The following is a 15,563-nucleotide window of genomic DNA, read 5'->3' as shown; positions in this document are numbered from 1 at the left end:
TATAAGTCTTGAGTTTTTTGTAAGTTTAATCTCAAAAAGATGATTTTGACTTGTACTAGTTTCACCAAACAAGGCTCCTTGATTTAAGGATAGTAGTTGAAAAATTTGATGGCAAGTCTAGGAAGTGATGGCTCAAGTCTTCTCACAAACACACTTTACAACTTTTATCTTCACTCCTTTTGAATCTATTTACACTTTTTGTTGGTTCAAGTATGAGAAGAGATGAAGAACAATATGAACACAACAATAACCTTTCAATGAAACATCAACAGCATACTAACAACGTCCTCCAATCTTCAACAACAAGGCATAACATAAGACCAACTTCAAATCACAACATACAGCCACTTCAAGTTTACAACAACAAGATCGATATTATAAGCTCAATTTTAGATCTACAGACCTTTTGTGTTAGTGAGAAAGAAATCAACACAAGAAACACACTACACAAACAAAAATCTACTAGATCTAGTACAAATCTCGGCCAAAACAGTTTCACAAGAACAACAACTTTCAGCCAAGAACAAAAAAAATGGACAGATTTCACCCAATTTTCAGTTTTTTTTTCAACATTTTTTTTTTGATTTTCAAGTTTACGAGCCCAAGATTGATATTGTGAGAACAAGATCTAGCCATGCTCTTATACCAAATGATACAGGAATGACAACGGAAATATGAAACAAACACCCAAAACAGTCCACTAGTCAAGGAAACCGTGGACCCTTTGGATGACTCCTTTCGGATTCAACAAACAACAAGAAGAACACAATGTATTGTGGTGTTTAACACCTAAAAACAGCCAACAACAAACTATGTTAATAACAACAAGATGAAGAACAACAATAATGGAACAAGAACAACAAGTCACAAGTTTGGATTACAAGAACACAAACAAAAGATTAAAACATAAATAAAATGGATAGATATTTAGACCTTGGTTGGTATAATCTTAAGAACCCAAGAACATGTGATACTCTTGGACCCTTAACACTACACATAACGGTTAACCTAACTCCTATGTTGAAACAAGAGGAACTTTACCTCCTCTAAGCACTAACGTATTAAGCCAACATTGCAACACAAGTGATATCCACACTTGTTGCCCTCATTTCGGTGTGGTGGCTATTCCAAGCCCTACAACTAAAGGTGTTTCATGTTTCAAGTCTTACATCAATAATCAACTAACTCCTAAAAACCCTATCTTGTTCTATTTATATTACATTACAAAAGAAGACAAATGACTACACTACCCTTAATGAGAGGGGTGACCATGGAGTGCATTTTGGGCAAAGTGAAGTGACCAAACTGCCCTCAGTGAAGATGGCCCAAAACAGTGAGCTATTAAGTCTCCAAAACCGTGAATCCACGAGTCTTCAATGCTCCAAGCAATCTTTCACTCATGGCCTTGATGAATGGTTGGCTCAAAATGGGTGTTCCTTGCATATTCTTGTGCCCTCGGGGTGACCAAGTCTTGAGCCTTTAAGTGGTGGTCTCCAATCATGTCTTCAAAAATTAGGGTGGCCATTTGACTTGTATCAACTAGCCCATAAATGCAGTGAAAATGCAAAGAAGGTAAGCCTTCCGGGTATAAGGGATACAATGATACACTTAAAGCCCACAGATTTTCAGAAGGAGCTGCTTAAAAGAATTCAAGAGACTCCAGGCTCCTTTAACGAACAAAATGTGGTTTCTCTGATCTCAGTTCATCCTTCCTTATTGGAGAAGAGAAAGGAGTTCCCTGAGTTTGAAAGTATGCTAAAAGAAAAAAGATGTCGGTTGGATATGCTAAAAGAAAAAAGATGTCGGTTGGATCCAGATATTGGAGTACAACAACAACAACAACAAACCCAGTGTATTCCCACTTAGTGGGGTCTGGGGGGGGGGTAAGATGTACGCAGTCCATACCTCTACCTCTGATGAAGTAGAAAGGCTGTTTCCGAAAGACCCCCGGCTCAAGGCACAAGATATCACACAAACACATAGTAAAGCACAGAAGCAGATGACATAACATAAATACGGCACCCATAAGGAATATAAAATAGAGTAAAGCAGAGGAAATCACACAGATTCGTAATAAGCATGGAACACTGAATACGGAATCATAACGGGAATAAAAAATAAAAAAATAAAAAAAACCCCACCAAGTAATTCCCTACACTAGCGACCCAATCTAGCCCTACTCTTGTGCCGTAATTCGCGTCTTCCAGACCTTCCTATCTAGGGTCATGTCCTCGGTGAGCTGTAACTGTTCCATGTCCCGCCTAATCACCTCACCCCAGTACTTCTTCGGCCTACCCCTACCCCGCCTAAAACCATCCAACGCTAGCCTCTCACACCTACGGACCGGGGCATCCATGCCCCTCCTCTTCACGTGTCCGAACCATCTCAATCGTGCTTCCCGCATCTTACACTCCACTGAAGTCACACCAACCTTCTCCCGGATAGTCTCATTCCGAACTCTATCCCCTCGAGTCAGTCCACACATCCAGCGCAACATCCGCATTTCTGCCACCTTCATTTTTTGGATGTGGGAGTTCTTAACTGGCCAACACTCCGCTCCATACAGCAAGGCCGGACGGACTACCACCCTATAGAATTTGCCTTTAAGCTTGGGCGGCACCTTCTTATCACACAGCACCCCCGACGCGAGTTTCCACTTTATCCATCCCGCCCCAATACGGTGCGAGACATCCTCGTCAATCTCACCGTTACTCTGGATCACGGACCCGAGATACTTGAACTTATCCCTCTTACATACCTCCTGTGCTTCCAGCTTCACTACTACCTCGTTCTCCCGCCTCACGTCATTAAACTTACATTCCACATACTCTGTCTTGCTTCTGCTCACCCTGAACCCTTTAGACTCAAGAGTTTGCCTCCACATCTCTAATTTGTCATTTACACCCCCTCGAGTCTCATCTATCAGAACTACATCGTCTGCAAAGAGCATACACCACGGCACCTCCCCTTGAATACGCCGCGTCAACACATCCATTACTAACGCAAACAAAAAGGGACTAAGAGTAGATCCCTGATGCAATCCTGTCCGGACAGTGAAATGCTCTGAGTCTTCTCCCGCCGTCCTCACCTGGGTTTTCGTTCCCTCATACATATCCTTAATTACTCTGATATATGCCTGCGGTACTCCCCTCACCTCCAAGCATCTCCAAAGCACCTCCCTGGGGACTTTGTCGTAAGCCTTTTCCAGGTCGATAAACACCATGTGCAGATCCTTCTTCCTTTCCTTATACTGCTCCGCCAACCTCCGTACCAGGTGGATTGCCTCCGTCGTCGAGCGGCCGGGCATAAATCCGAACTGGTTTTCCGAGATAGACACTATCCGTCTCAGCCTCACCTCGACCACTCTCTCCCAGATCTTCATAGAGTGACTCAATAACTTAATCCCCCTATAGTTATTACAACTCTGAATGTCCCCCTTATTCTTATAGAGAGGGATCATGGTACTCCACCTCCACGCCTCGGGCATCTTTGCCGTCCTGAAAATTTCATTAAACAATCCAGTCAACCACCTTACACCAGCCTCTCCAACAAACTTCCAAAACTCCACCGGTATCTCATCCGGCCCCGTCGCCCTACCCCTACGCATCCTGCGGACTGCCTGTCTAACCTCTTCTACCTTAAAACGTCTACAATAGCTAAAATCCCGACACTCCTCTGAGTGCTCCAGTTCCCCTAACACAATAGCTCTGTCCCCCTCGTCATTCAAGAGCCTATGAAAGTACGACTGCCATCTCTTCTTTATGTGGCCGTCCTCCACCAACACTCTACCGTCCTCCCCCTTAATGCACCTCACCTGATCGAGGTCACGACCCTTCCTCTCCCTAGCCTTAGCGAGTCTAAACAACTTTTTCTCCCCTCCTTTCCCCTGTAACCCTGCATACAAGCTCTCAAAAGCGGCCGTCTTAGCTGCCGTAACCGCTGACTTCGCCTCCTTCCTCGCTAGCTTGTACTCTTTCCTGTTTACCCACTTCTCTTCTTCGTCCTTACTTTCCACCAACTTAGCATACGCCTCTTTCTTGGTCTCCACTTTCTTCTCCACCTCTTCATTCCATCACCAATCCCCCCGATGGTGACCGGCCCGGCCCCTAGAAACACCCAACACCTCCCTTGCATTCTCCCTGATGCACCTTGCCGCCCTATCCCACATACTATCCACGTCCCCCCTACACTCCCACACCCCCTTTCCCGCCAACCTCTCCCCTATCTCCCACGCATTCACTGGCGTCAAGCCGCCCCACTTAATTCTCGGTCTACACTCCTTACTTCTCCTCTTTCTATTCTTCTTTATACCCAAATCCATAATCAAAAGCCTATGTTGGGTCGAGAGATTCTCACTCGGGGTGACTTTACAGTCCTTACATAACGCCCTATCCTCTTTCCTAAGCAACAAAAAGTCAATCTGGGTCCTGGCTATCGCGCTCCGAAAAGTGATCAGGTGCTCGTCCTTCTTCGGGAAGCCCGAGTTCACCACCACCAGCCCAAAGGCCCTCGCAAACTCCAATAGGGTCGCCCCCTCTTCATTTCTCTCTCCAAAACCAAAACCACCATGCACATCCCCAAAGCCTCCCGGTAGCGCCCCTATGTGCCCGTTGAAATCCCCTGCTACAACAATCTTCTCCGAACTGGGCACGCCTCTCACCACCTCCTCCAAAGCCTCCCAGAACCGCATCTTCTCCTCCCCCTCAGCTCCCACTTGCGGCGCATAAGCACTACACACGTTCAGGGTAAACCCCCGAATGACCAACTTAATAGTCATCAACCTATCATTGATCCTCTTCACCTCCACTACCTGACCTCTAAGCTCTTCATCTACTAAGATGCCAACTCCATTCCTACGCCTCTCGCTCCCAGAGTACCACAGCTTGTAACCATCCACATCCCTAGCCTTAGACCCTACCCACTTGGTCTCTTGGACACACGCAAGGTTGATCCTCCTCTTCCTAAGAATCTTCACAAGCTCTACGGACTTACCCTGAAGGGTCCCTATATTCCAAGACCCAACCCTCAGCCTACCGTCGCTATCCACACGCCCCCCACTACCTCCCCCTCGGCCCAACCTTGGCCTCCCGCCCACTCCCGCCCTCTCCCCATCCCCCGCCCCCACCACGGCCTCACGCCCCAACCCCCTCGGACATGACCCTATCCACCCATTACCACCCACAGCCACAACTACCCGACAGTATAGGAAAATATAAAGATGAACCCGGTGACAGTATCAAAGCAGCAGCAAGGAAATACAAAGCTCACACACATTCAAAGTAATATTCCCGAAATAAAACTAAGAAACGACCACAGCAACAGCAACAACAGACAGCAGACAAGGTACAGGGGCTACTACGAGCAAAATACTAAGGATGAAATATGAAATAATGAAATAAAATGCAATAAGGATGGAATATGAAATAATGAAATATCAGTGATCAGACTCTGTGGTGGGACAAAAGAGAGTGTTATAATATTCTGCCAGTTGTTTGATCCTCTAAACCTGATCAAGGAACATCTCAAGTCTCTTTTTGGCTGGACTTTAGGTCGAGAGATTCTCTATATGGATGGGAAACTTGATGTAAAGCAGTGGCAGATATCAACAAATTCTCTTAATGACACCCTAACAGTGATGTCAAGGTGCTTCTTGCATCGATAAAAGCCTGTTCAGGCGGGATAAGTCTAATAGGGGCCTAAAGAGTGGTTTTGCTTGAAGTTCTCTGGAATCCCTCAGTAGAACAGCAACCCATCAGTTGAGCCTACAGGAATGTCAGAAAAAAATTGTGCACGTTTACTGTCCAGTGACATCAAAATGGGAGGTTGACAAGATCGAACAGCAGATGAGGAAAAAATATCATTCAGATGTACTGTTGTCCAGGAACGAAGTGAATGTTTTGTGTCAGTGGATAACATACTTGAATCCATGATTAAGCATGAGGGAGTCCATATTTTTGAAAGACTATCTCGTGCACCATGTGTGGTACCTACTACATGCTTTAATTCTTGTAACCACCCTTACAAAACCAGCGGTTAGGTTATTATGCTTTCTTCTTGTTTGCTGGTACATGAAGCAATCAGACTTTGAGGTATGATGTTGTTACTGTGAGGCTAGGATGTTGTTACAGCTTCTACTATTTCTTTAGGGCATTTTTATCTTATAAACTGATTCTTAGTGGACAATACAGAATTTATTTATGGTGCTTTATCATCTAACTCTTAGCTTTGTCCTAACTTTCACTTACACTGGTGCATAGCAGCTAAAAGGGAAGCCCAGTGCACTAAAGCTCCCACTATGCGCAGGGTGCGGAGTAGGGCCCCACCACAAGGGTGTATTGTACAAAGTCTTATCTCGCATTTCTGTCAGAGGCTGTTTCCAAACACTGGGTGCATACCAGCTGGCATCGGAAAAAAGATAACAAACACTGCTGGAAACGAAAAAAAAAATGCTGGTGCTTACATCATGTCCCTAAGGCAAGGTACACTTTTATTAGTGAGCAAGCTATTAGGATCATATGTCATTAATGGAATATCAGAAGTTGAAACTTCATCTTCACCGTTGGAATTCAAGAAGCAACTGATTCCTTAGACATTCAATTATGACAAAGAAGAAACAGATCTTTAAGTTCCACGACACCAAAGACAACTTCACAATAATTAATTGGACAAAAACAGATAATCCCTTTGCTTCAATTAACATGTAAGATTTTCGCAAAACTGAAAAGAAAAATAATGAGAATCTCCACTTGTTTACAAAGAATGGCTAAGAATATTTGCAGGTCAAGATAGAGATGTCAAGGGTCAAAATAACAAAGTAATGAGGATTAAAAATGACAAAGAAAGGGAAAACAGTGAAACTAATAGCACAATAGACGACAACAACAACAACATACCCAATGTATTCCACACAGTGGGAGAAACTAATAGCATTCACCTGTGTATGTATTCACCTGGAAGAATATATATAGATGAAATAAATTAAACACGATCTTGAATAATGAATTGCAACCTCTCCTATCCGAGATTTTTTCTGGTCTTCCTCGTTCTGAATATCATCCACATATTCTTCCTTCGGACAGGATTCTGTTCAACCTTCTTCTACTTACTCCAGTTCTCCTCCTTTAGTATTCAAACCCAAGCCTTATTGTTTTTTCTGCAGAAAACCGACGGACTAACACCAAATGCAGAAACCCTGAAAACCGACCCTCTCCGTCGGTTTGTTCTTCGATATGAAGAAAAAACCTACAGGCAGTTTCGGTATATTGCATTTTTAATTAATTTTAAATTTATTAAAAATAATTTGACAAGATTATATACAAAAACATGACTTACTTTGGGTTTTTCAATTTCCACATCGGATGTGTAATAAAAATATTCGATCTAGTGGAATTAAAAGAACCGATGGACGTCCTCAATATAAACCGACCTCGTCTGTCGGTTCTTTGAAACCGACGGATGTCCCTTGATATAAACCGACTCTGTCCATCGGTTTGGCATCAGTATTGGTCACTCTACCGACCCTGACATCATCAGTTTTGGCCACTGTTTTCGGGTAGCTTTTAGTAGCGTTCTTCAAGTCTGTGGGCTTCAAGTGTATCACGGTATCCCTTATATCCGGAAGGCTTACCTTCTTTACATTTTCACTATGTTTATGGGCTCATGGTGAAATCATATCCCTTAGGTCTTCTGATGCTCAAACATTCTTGTAAATGGAACTTTTAAGAGAAGCCCATTTCTGTTCCAAATCTGCAGCAAATTTTGAACTTACACAGGAGAGTGTGGTACAGCTCTTTGATGTTATTCTGGAATGGAGTTCCAGGCAAAAGAATGTCCATCTCTGTCTCAACCTTTTTCAAATCTTTCAACACAAGGCTTTGCTCATTCCGAGCAGTGTGCCCTGTTTCAAGGATAGAAGACCAGGTCATGCAAAAGAGACACGATAAATCCTTCTAAAATTACCTGGTCTTCCGGTCCTTGACCAAGGGCACACTGCTCGGGATGAGCAAAACCTTGTGTGAAAAGCATTGAAAAAGGTTGAGACTGAGAAGCACATACATTAGTCCGGAATGCTGCTCCAGAATAACATCAAAGAGCTGTACAACACTCTCTGTGTAGTTAGTCCAAAGCTTACTGTAGATTTGGGGCAAAAATGGGTTTCTCTTAGCAAGTTCCATTGACAAGAATGACTGAGCATTGGAAGAGCTTAGGGATATTATTTCACCACTTGTCCATAAATGTAGTGAAAATGTAAAGAAGATAAGCCTTCCGATTAAGGGATATAGTGATACACTTGACGCTCATAGGTTTGCCGAAGGAGTTCTTACAAGAATTCCACAAAATCCAGGCTACTTTTATGAACAAAATATATGGCATCGACAACGGATGCCAATCATGTAAGCCTATAATTTTAGGACCTGACAAGCAAATTACTCACAATACATATAAAATTTTCTTCACATTGTCTACCTAAACCCACATGTGCTAGAAAAATCACTAATTTAGTACGATCTTGGGCAAGGCATGTGGGACTAGTATAGAATTCTCTTCACATTTCGAATTAATTTATAATGCTCAAAACAAGAATGCACAAATATTCAAAACATAAATGCATCTTAATAGGCCAGGTAAGTAGCTAATTGACAATAACAAACGTGGCCTCTTTAGTAAATGATGAAATAATATTTAGTGTAAGGAGTATTAAATCATAAGTTTATATATTTGTGATAATTATTTTGTAACATTTATCTAATATTAAGTGTAAGGATGATTAAATCATAAGTATATATATTTGTGATAATTATTTTGTAACATTTATCTAGGTGGATATGTTTGCCATAACTATCCTTGAAAGACCATATATGTAGCTAATTTGACTAAATTTATGACACACATATCCATTAGATAAATGTAAAAAAATATTTATTACAAATGTAAAAAATTAGAATTGAAGAATGCATGGATGTATTAAGTATTAATCTTAGGTTTGAAAATTATGATATGGTCAAATAAGACATAAAATAGTCAAATACATGTTCAAACATAAATTAAGATGCCCACATTCAACATATATGCCATAATCCAGGGGTGATTCTAAGATTTAATTTTAGTGTGCTCACCTTTTAAAAGTTTTAGCATTGAATTCATTGTAATTTAAAAGTAGGAATTCATAATTATTATTTTGTTGTAGTTTTAGAGATGTTTTTTCATGGATGCTATACATCTAAAGTAATGAATTTAAATGAACCCGATATCATTACACTACATCTTGCTCTATATATGTGCTTAGTTATGCATACGTGATACAACTGCATTTTATTCAATGAATAAATTTTCCTTTTCTTTATTTTCTGTCTTTTAAAATTGATTGGTCAAATGAAAATTTCGTTATTAGTCGGTGTCACATGTAAATTGAAAAATAGAAAAGAAAAATACCTGTCGCAGACAAAAACTATAGTAATTATACATTAGTCTTTTACGATTGCTTTCAAATATTTATAAAGCATAAAAAAAAATTCACAACTTCACAGCTAAAATGAATATATTTTTCAGGCATTTAGTGCTGAATTTCCTTAGGGTGTGTTTGGGAACAAGAAAGTATACAATTGAAGAAGAGAATATCTGATCATGATGTGAACTGTTGCATTGCTTCACAATCAGAAGTCATCAATTATTGAGACTCCAGTCCATATAATACATAAACATGCCCTTTAACTTGGTCTGAACTCTCATCTACGACGTTCAACTAGGCACTTAAACTTGTATAAAGTTGAACATGTAGACACTTGCATTCTACGCGGCCAATTTGTGTCCTATGTGTATTTGACACATAGGATAATGTGTGTACTTGTTCAACTTTATACTAGTTTAATTGCCTACTTGTGCACAATAGAGCTAAGTTAAAGGGTACATTTATGTATTATGCCAGTCCATTGTTATTCTGCTCTCCTGGTCCTTTATTCAAAATCATGAGTGATAGTTGAAGGAGTTACATCTTCGGAACAGAATGGCGACCTTTGGTAGCCATCAATAGGTCAGGAAAGACACATGAATATTGTGAAAATGGATTTACTGATGGTGGAGCAGGTGGGGGCAAATGCCTGAGAGAATTACAGCTAAGGATCTTCTGAACAACATTGTGCAATTAATTGTTGGTGGTTTTTCAAAGCAGAAGTCTTTGTCGAAACAAAAATCAGTAGATCATTCTACTTGGGAATTATTTAAATGCATTGACAACAATTTTTCCTCATTTTGATCGTTGAGGTCAAGGACCTCTGAGCAGCCAGGCATACTGTTACACAAAAATGAATTAGTTGGTCAAGTCAGTTAGCTTTGCCATATCAGCAGATAGTTACGCGCTGTTGAATTAGCTAGAGGCAATTAGCAAATTAGATTCATAAGTATCACCGTTAAGCTTATCACATTTGTTAAACTCGGCGACATTGTTCTTTGCAACAGTTGAAATACTGATTTAAACAAATATAAAGTATAGTGAGACGTACATTATTTTAGCCTAAATTCGTATACATAATAATTCTTAAAAGACATTTTATCTTTACAGATTAAATTATCAATTGAATATACACTGAATTTTTCCTATTGATATTTATTCTTCGCTTTTCATTCTCCATAGCTGTCCACTCGAGTTTCTTTGTAAATTAACACTCCTGTCCAGCTGCTAAAACCTCGGATTCCTAAAATACATCTTCTCATCTGCTGTTCAATCTTGTCAACCTCCCATGTTGATATCACTGGACAGTAAACACGCACAATTTTTTTCTTACCATTCCTGTAGGATCCACTGACAGCTTGCTGTTCTACTGTTGGATTCCAGAAAATGTCAAGCAAAACCACTCTTGAGGTCCCTATAAGACTAATCCCATCTGAACAGGCTTTTATCGATGCAAGAAGCACTTTGACATCACTCTTAGTATCACTAAGAGAATTTAGTGATATCTGCTGCTTCTTTACATCAAGTTTCTTATTCATATCTCTCGGCCAAAAGTCCAGCCAAAAAATGACTTGAGTTGCCTCTTGATCAGGTTCAGAGGAACATGACAAAATATAGTAACTGTCTTTTGGCCCACCATAGAGTCTGATCAGTTCATCAAATTTGATTTTCATTCCAATATCTAGATCCAACAGTCATCTTCTTTGTTTTAGCAGACTTTCAAACTCGGAGAACTCCTTCCTCTTTGCCACTACGGAAGGATGAATAGAAATCAGAGACATCAGATGTTTGTTTATAAAAAGAGCAACTCCTTTTGCAAATCTGTAGGCTTCAGGTGTATTACTGTATCTCGTATCCCTGGAAGGCTTACCTTCTTTACATTTTCACTACACTTATGGACAAGTGGTGAAATAATATCCCTAAGCTCTTCCAACGTTCATGTATTCTTGTCAATGGAACTGCTAAGAGTAGCCCATCATGTCAAGTGGAAGAAATTGGAAAGCTACCAAAACAATCATTGTAGTAAAATATAAAACTGTACCCCATATTCCTCCAGAGCTGGAAAAGAAGACTGAAAAGGAAGTCATAACCAAAAATAAAACACTAACATATAAGCAGAAGCAATAATTAAACTGTCCTTGCACTAATAATTACAAAAGTATAAATTGTGGACATACGGGCAAAGAAAGAAAAATAGAGCATTAAATCACACATCTTTCACCCACTCTGAAAACTAATTAATGAAATAGCTGTATTTAACTAAAAAGTATCAATATCTCTATTAAAATCTACCTGGTTCTCAATGTTGATAGACATTGAGTCATGTACATTTCTATGTTCTGCTCTAGGACGCCTCTTCACCCCGAAAATTTCTGTATCAGACTCATCACTGTCTTGATCTATAATAGTCCTACAATCTGTCACATAAGCTACTTCCTGATGGACTTTAAAATTGTTAGCACTTGATGAAACCTCTGATGTTTCACTTGAACAACTAGAAACATCACAATGGAAGTTCATTGATGAACTATCCCCTAAATTGCTGTTAGCATTCACATGTACCTGCAGTTTAGTTGAGAGCTGGATTAGCTAGAGATGTTTCTTCAAGAAAAAACTAAAAGTTGGCATATATTAATTGTTAAGTCCTTAGTTTTGATGATTGACAAATTGTATGTAAATTGTATGTTGGGACCTATTTCCTGGAGATTTTGTGATGACAAAGTTGCTACCACTTAGGAAACATGTTGGGCTCAATTGTCACTATCATGGCCAACAGTTACAGCTAACACAAAATACAAAAGTTGGTGGGAAAAGTTGTTGCCACTGTTTTGTCTCAACCAATGGGATCTCTCCTAGGTTTTATTGTATTATAATATATATGGCTCATCTTCCTCAACGAGAAAACTAACACTTCCATATTCTCACTACTAAAAATCTTTCTGAAGCTATAAATCAAAGACTGCAATGTGCAACAGGGAACCAATTGTTCATCGAGTTGTATTTTTATTTCCTTGTTCTACTTGAGTCTTTGTGTTTTGGTCTTAAAAGCTTGCATACATTAACTTATGATTGTCAGTAGGTTTTGAGGTGCAAACCTTTTTCTTTGCAATAATCTAGAGTTAGGTGATCGTTCAAACTAGAGTTAGCTTATGGTGTCCAATTAGAGTTAGATGGAGGTTAAAACAATAGAGTTACTAATAGTGTTTTCTTGGAATAGAGTTATTGCTAGAAAAACAAAGGATTAGGAGGTTAATCCTTGGAGTCTGTATTCAAGAAGTTGCTTGAATATAGTGGAGCTTAGAAATCCGGGAGGTAGCTCGTGGTTTTTCTCCCTTGAGCAAGGAGTTTCCACGTAAAAACCTCGTGTCTGTTATTTACTTTGCTCCTGCACTTCTTAATTTATATATCTCCTAGTTCTTGTTGTGTGGGTGCATCTGGAAACAGATCCTGAGTTTAGAAGCAACCCACCCTAACTCTTTATTTGTCATTAGAGAGGGTCTTCAACAAAAAATGCTAACATCTTGGAAGAATCCTTAAAAGTGGCAGCTTCTCAAAACCTAGAAGAAGGACAATCAGCCACCATACCCCCAAGATTCAATGGTGAATATTATGGGTAGTGGAAGACAAGAATGTATGAATTCATCATGGCTGAAGATTCAGAGTTATGGGATGTCATTGAGGATGACACTTTTGTCTCTACAAGGGCAATGGAGATTGGTGATGTGACCTCACAAATCTCCAAAATCAAGAAGGAGTTTAATGATGCTAATAGGAAGAAGATAGAAAAGAACTATAAGGCCAAGAAGATTCATGTATGTGTTGTTGGTCCTAATGAGTATCACATTGCTAAGGAGATCTAAGATTGTCTTCAGATAGCCCATGAAGGAACCACTCGGGTGAAACATTCAAAGGTTGACATGGTGAAAAATCAATATGAGACTTTCTCTATAAAAGAGGGAGAGTCTATTCAAGAGATGTACACAAGTTTCATTCAGTAACGAATAAACTGCTTTGCCTTGATGGGGACATTCCATTGCATAAACAAGTCAGGAAGATCATCAACATTCTTCCTAAGAGATGGGAGAGCAAAGTTGATGCCATTATTGAATCCAAGAATCTGAACACGATGGCTATGGATGAGCTCATAGGTAATCTCAAAACCAATAAGATTTTGAAGAAACTTGGAAAGCTATAGGACCTTGAGAAGAATCTGGTTCTGAAGGCTATTGATAAAACCCTAAGTACTGAGGAGGAAGAGACTGCTTATATTGCTAAGCGTGTTATCAAGGACTTAGAGAAATCTGGAGGAGCCTTCCCTAGGGGAGGAAAATCTAGCAAACACATCACAGATGGGAAGGCAAATGATACATGCCACAAGTGTGGAAAGCCTAAACACTACATCAAAGATTATCCTATGCACATGATATAATATAAAGAATATGCCAAGTAGAGCAGTGAGAAGGAAAAAGTCAAAAAATAGGTTGAAGAAAGGTATAGTAGAAAAGTTAAAGCTTATAGAGTGGCTATGCAAGTTATAGATGCACTAAGTGACTCCCTTCTTGATGCTGATGACTTTGAAGAGAATAAAGGTGTCTTTATAATGGTGATGGAGGATGATGTTCAAGTGTATGACTCTCTTTTTATCTTGATGGAAAACTCTGATGAATATGGAGATGATAAGGTAACATTCTTGGATATAAAAGAAAATCTCAAAAACTATTCTTTTGTTAAGTTGAAGTCTCTTGTTATTGTATTAATTGACACTGTAAATGATCTTACTAATGATAAGGAGTTTTTTTAGATAAATCTTAAAAAAATTAAAGAAGAAGTGGTTGATTTGATGTACTAGTAACTGAACTTCAGGCTACTAGTCAATCAGTATCTATTTAAAATGAGTCCCTTAATGAAAAACTAAATGAAGTATCTAGAGTCAAGTCAAAAGAAAAAATTGAAAAATAACTAATTCAGCTTGATCTAGAAAAGAAACTGAGTGAGGCTAATGATAAAATGATTGTCTCATTGAAGAGGAGTGTTGAACTTGAAAGGGACCTAGCTACAGTAAAGACTGAGTTTGATAAGGATATAAAATGAACCACTTCATCTAAGACCTTGTCAAGATTTTTGAGTAAAGGGTCAAATAGTGAAAGGGCTATTGGTTTTCGTAGTGTATACCCTGCCTACCATCCTTTTAGCAAGTATATCTCTGTCAGGGACAATTTGTTGTGTCTTCACTATAGAGAAAATGGACACACAAATGAGTCATGTCCTACAAGAGCTGTTGCTCTAAAGAAGATGAAGGAATCATTCTTAAAAAGGGGAAGAAGTGCAAATCTACCTGGATGGATAAGAAAGAACTTAATATTTCCTTTAACATCTCACTGGGAACTCAAGCTAAAATAGGTTCCCAAAACTAGTCACTAATTGTCATTGCAGGGTAAGGCTAGATGAAGAGGCTATAACGAGATCATGGATAGTAGTTGTTCAAGGCATATGATAGGGAGAATTGAAAACTTCCTCTCCCTTAAATCCTATGAAGGAGGTAATGTCTCTTTTAGTGATGGTGACAAAGGATACATTATTGGTATTAGGGAGATTAGAAATAGTTTGAATAAGGCAATTGGTGATATCAATTTTGTTAATGGAATCAAGTTCAGTTTGTTAAGTGTTGCTCAGATTTGTGAGAAGGAAAATGAAGTCAGATTTAGATCAGACAAATGCATTATGATTAGGATCAGTAATGGTAATGAAGTGTTAACAGCCTGGAGAAACAAGAATATTTATTTTGCTAATCTAAGCTCCAGTGAGTCCAAGAACATAGCATGGTTGGTGTATAAGAGGATGTTGTTGATACATGGCATAGAAGGTTTGAGTATGTCAGCTGTAAATCGCTAAATAAATTAATCAAGAAAAACCTAGTTCGAGGGCTGCCAAGTGTGACTAAATCATCCTTCAAGACCAAAAGGGAACTGAGTACATCTAGACCCTTTGCAACTTTTCCACATGGATATGTGTGGACCTGAAAAAATTTCCAGCAGAGGGGGAAATAAGTATATCTTGGTCATTGTTGATGATTACTTTAGATTCACTTGGACCTTCATTTTAAAATCAAAAGACG

General features: G+C 39.4%; 2 pseudogenes; one reads left to right on the top strand and one right to left on the bottom strand.

The window, feature by feature from the left end:
- The first annotated feature begins 1,320 nt into the window (after window positions 1-1,320).
- LOC124898419 lies at window positions 1,321-7,236 on the top strand (annotated as a pseudogene).
- A 4,226-nt stretch (window positions 7,237-11,462) lies between these two features.
- Window positions 11,463-15,563, bottom strand: part of LOC107871625 — a 47,354-nt pseudogene continuing 43,253 nt past the window's right edge.

This window comes from Capsicum annuum, chromosome 5 (genome assembly GCF_002878395.1).
Source record: "Capsicum annuum cultivar UCD-10X-F1 chromosome 5, UCD10Xv1.1, whole genome shotgun sequence".
Classification (NCBI taxonomy): Eukaryota; Viridiplantae; Streptophyta; class Magnoliopsida; order Solanales; family Solanaceae; genus Capsicum; species Capsicum annuum.
This window is presented reverse-complemented; position numbering and strand designations above follow the sequence as displayed.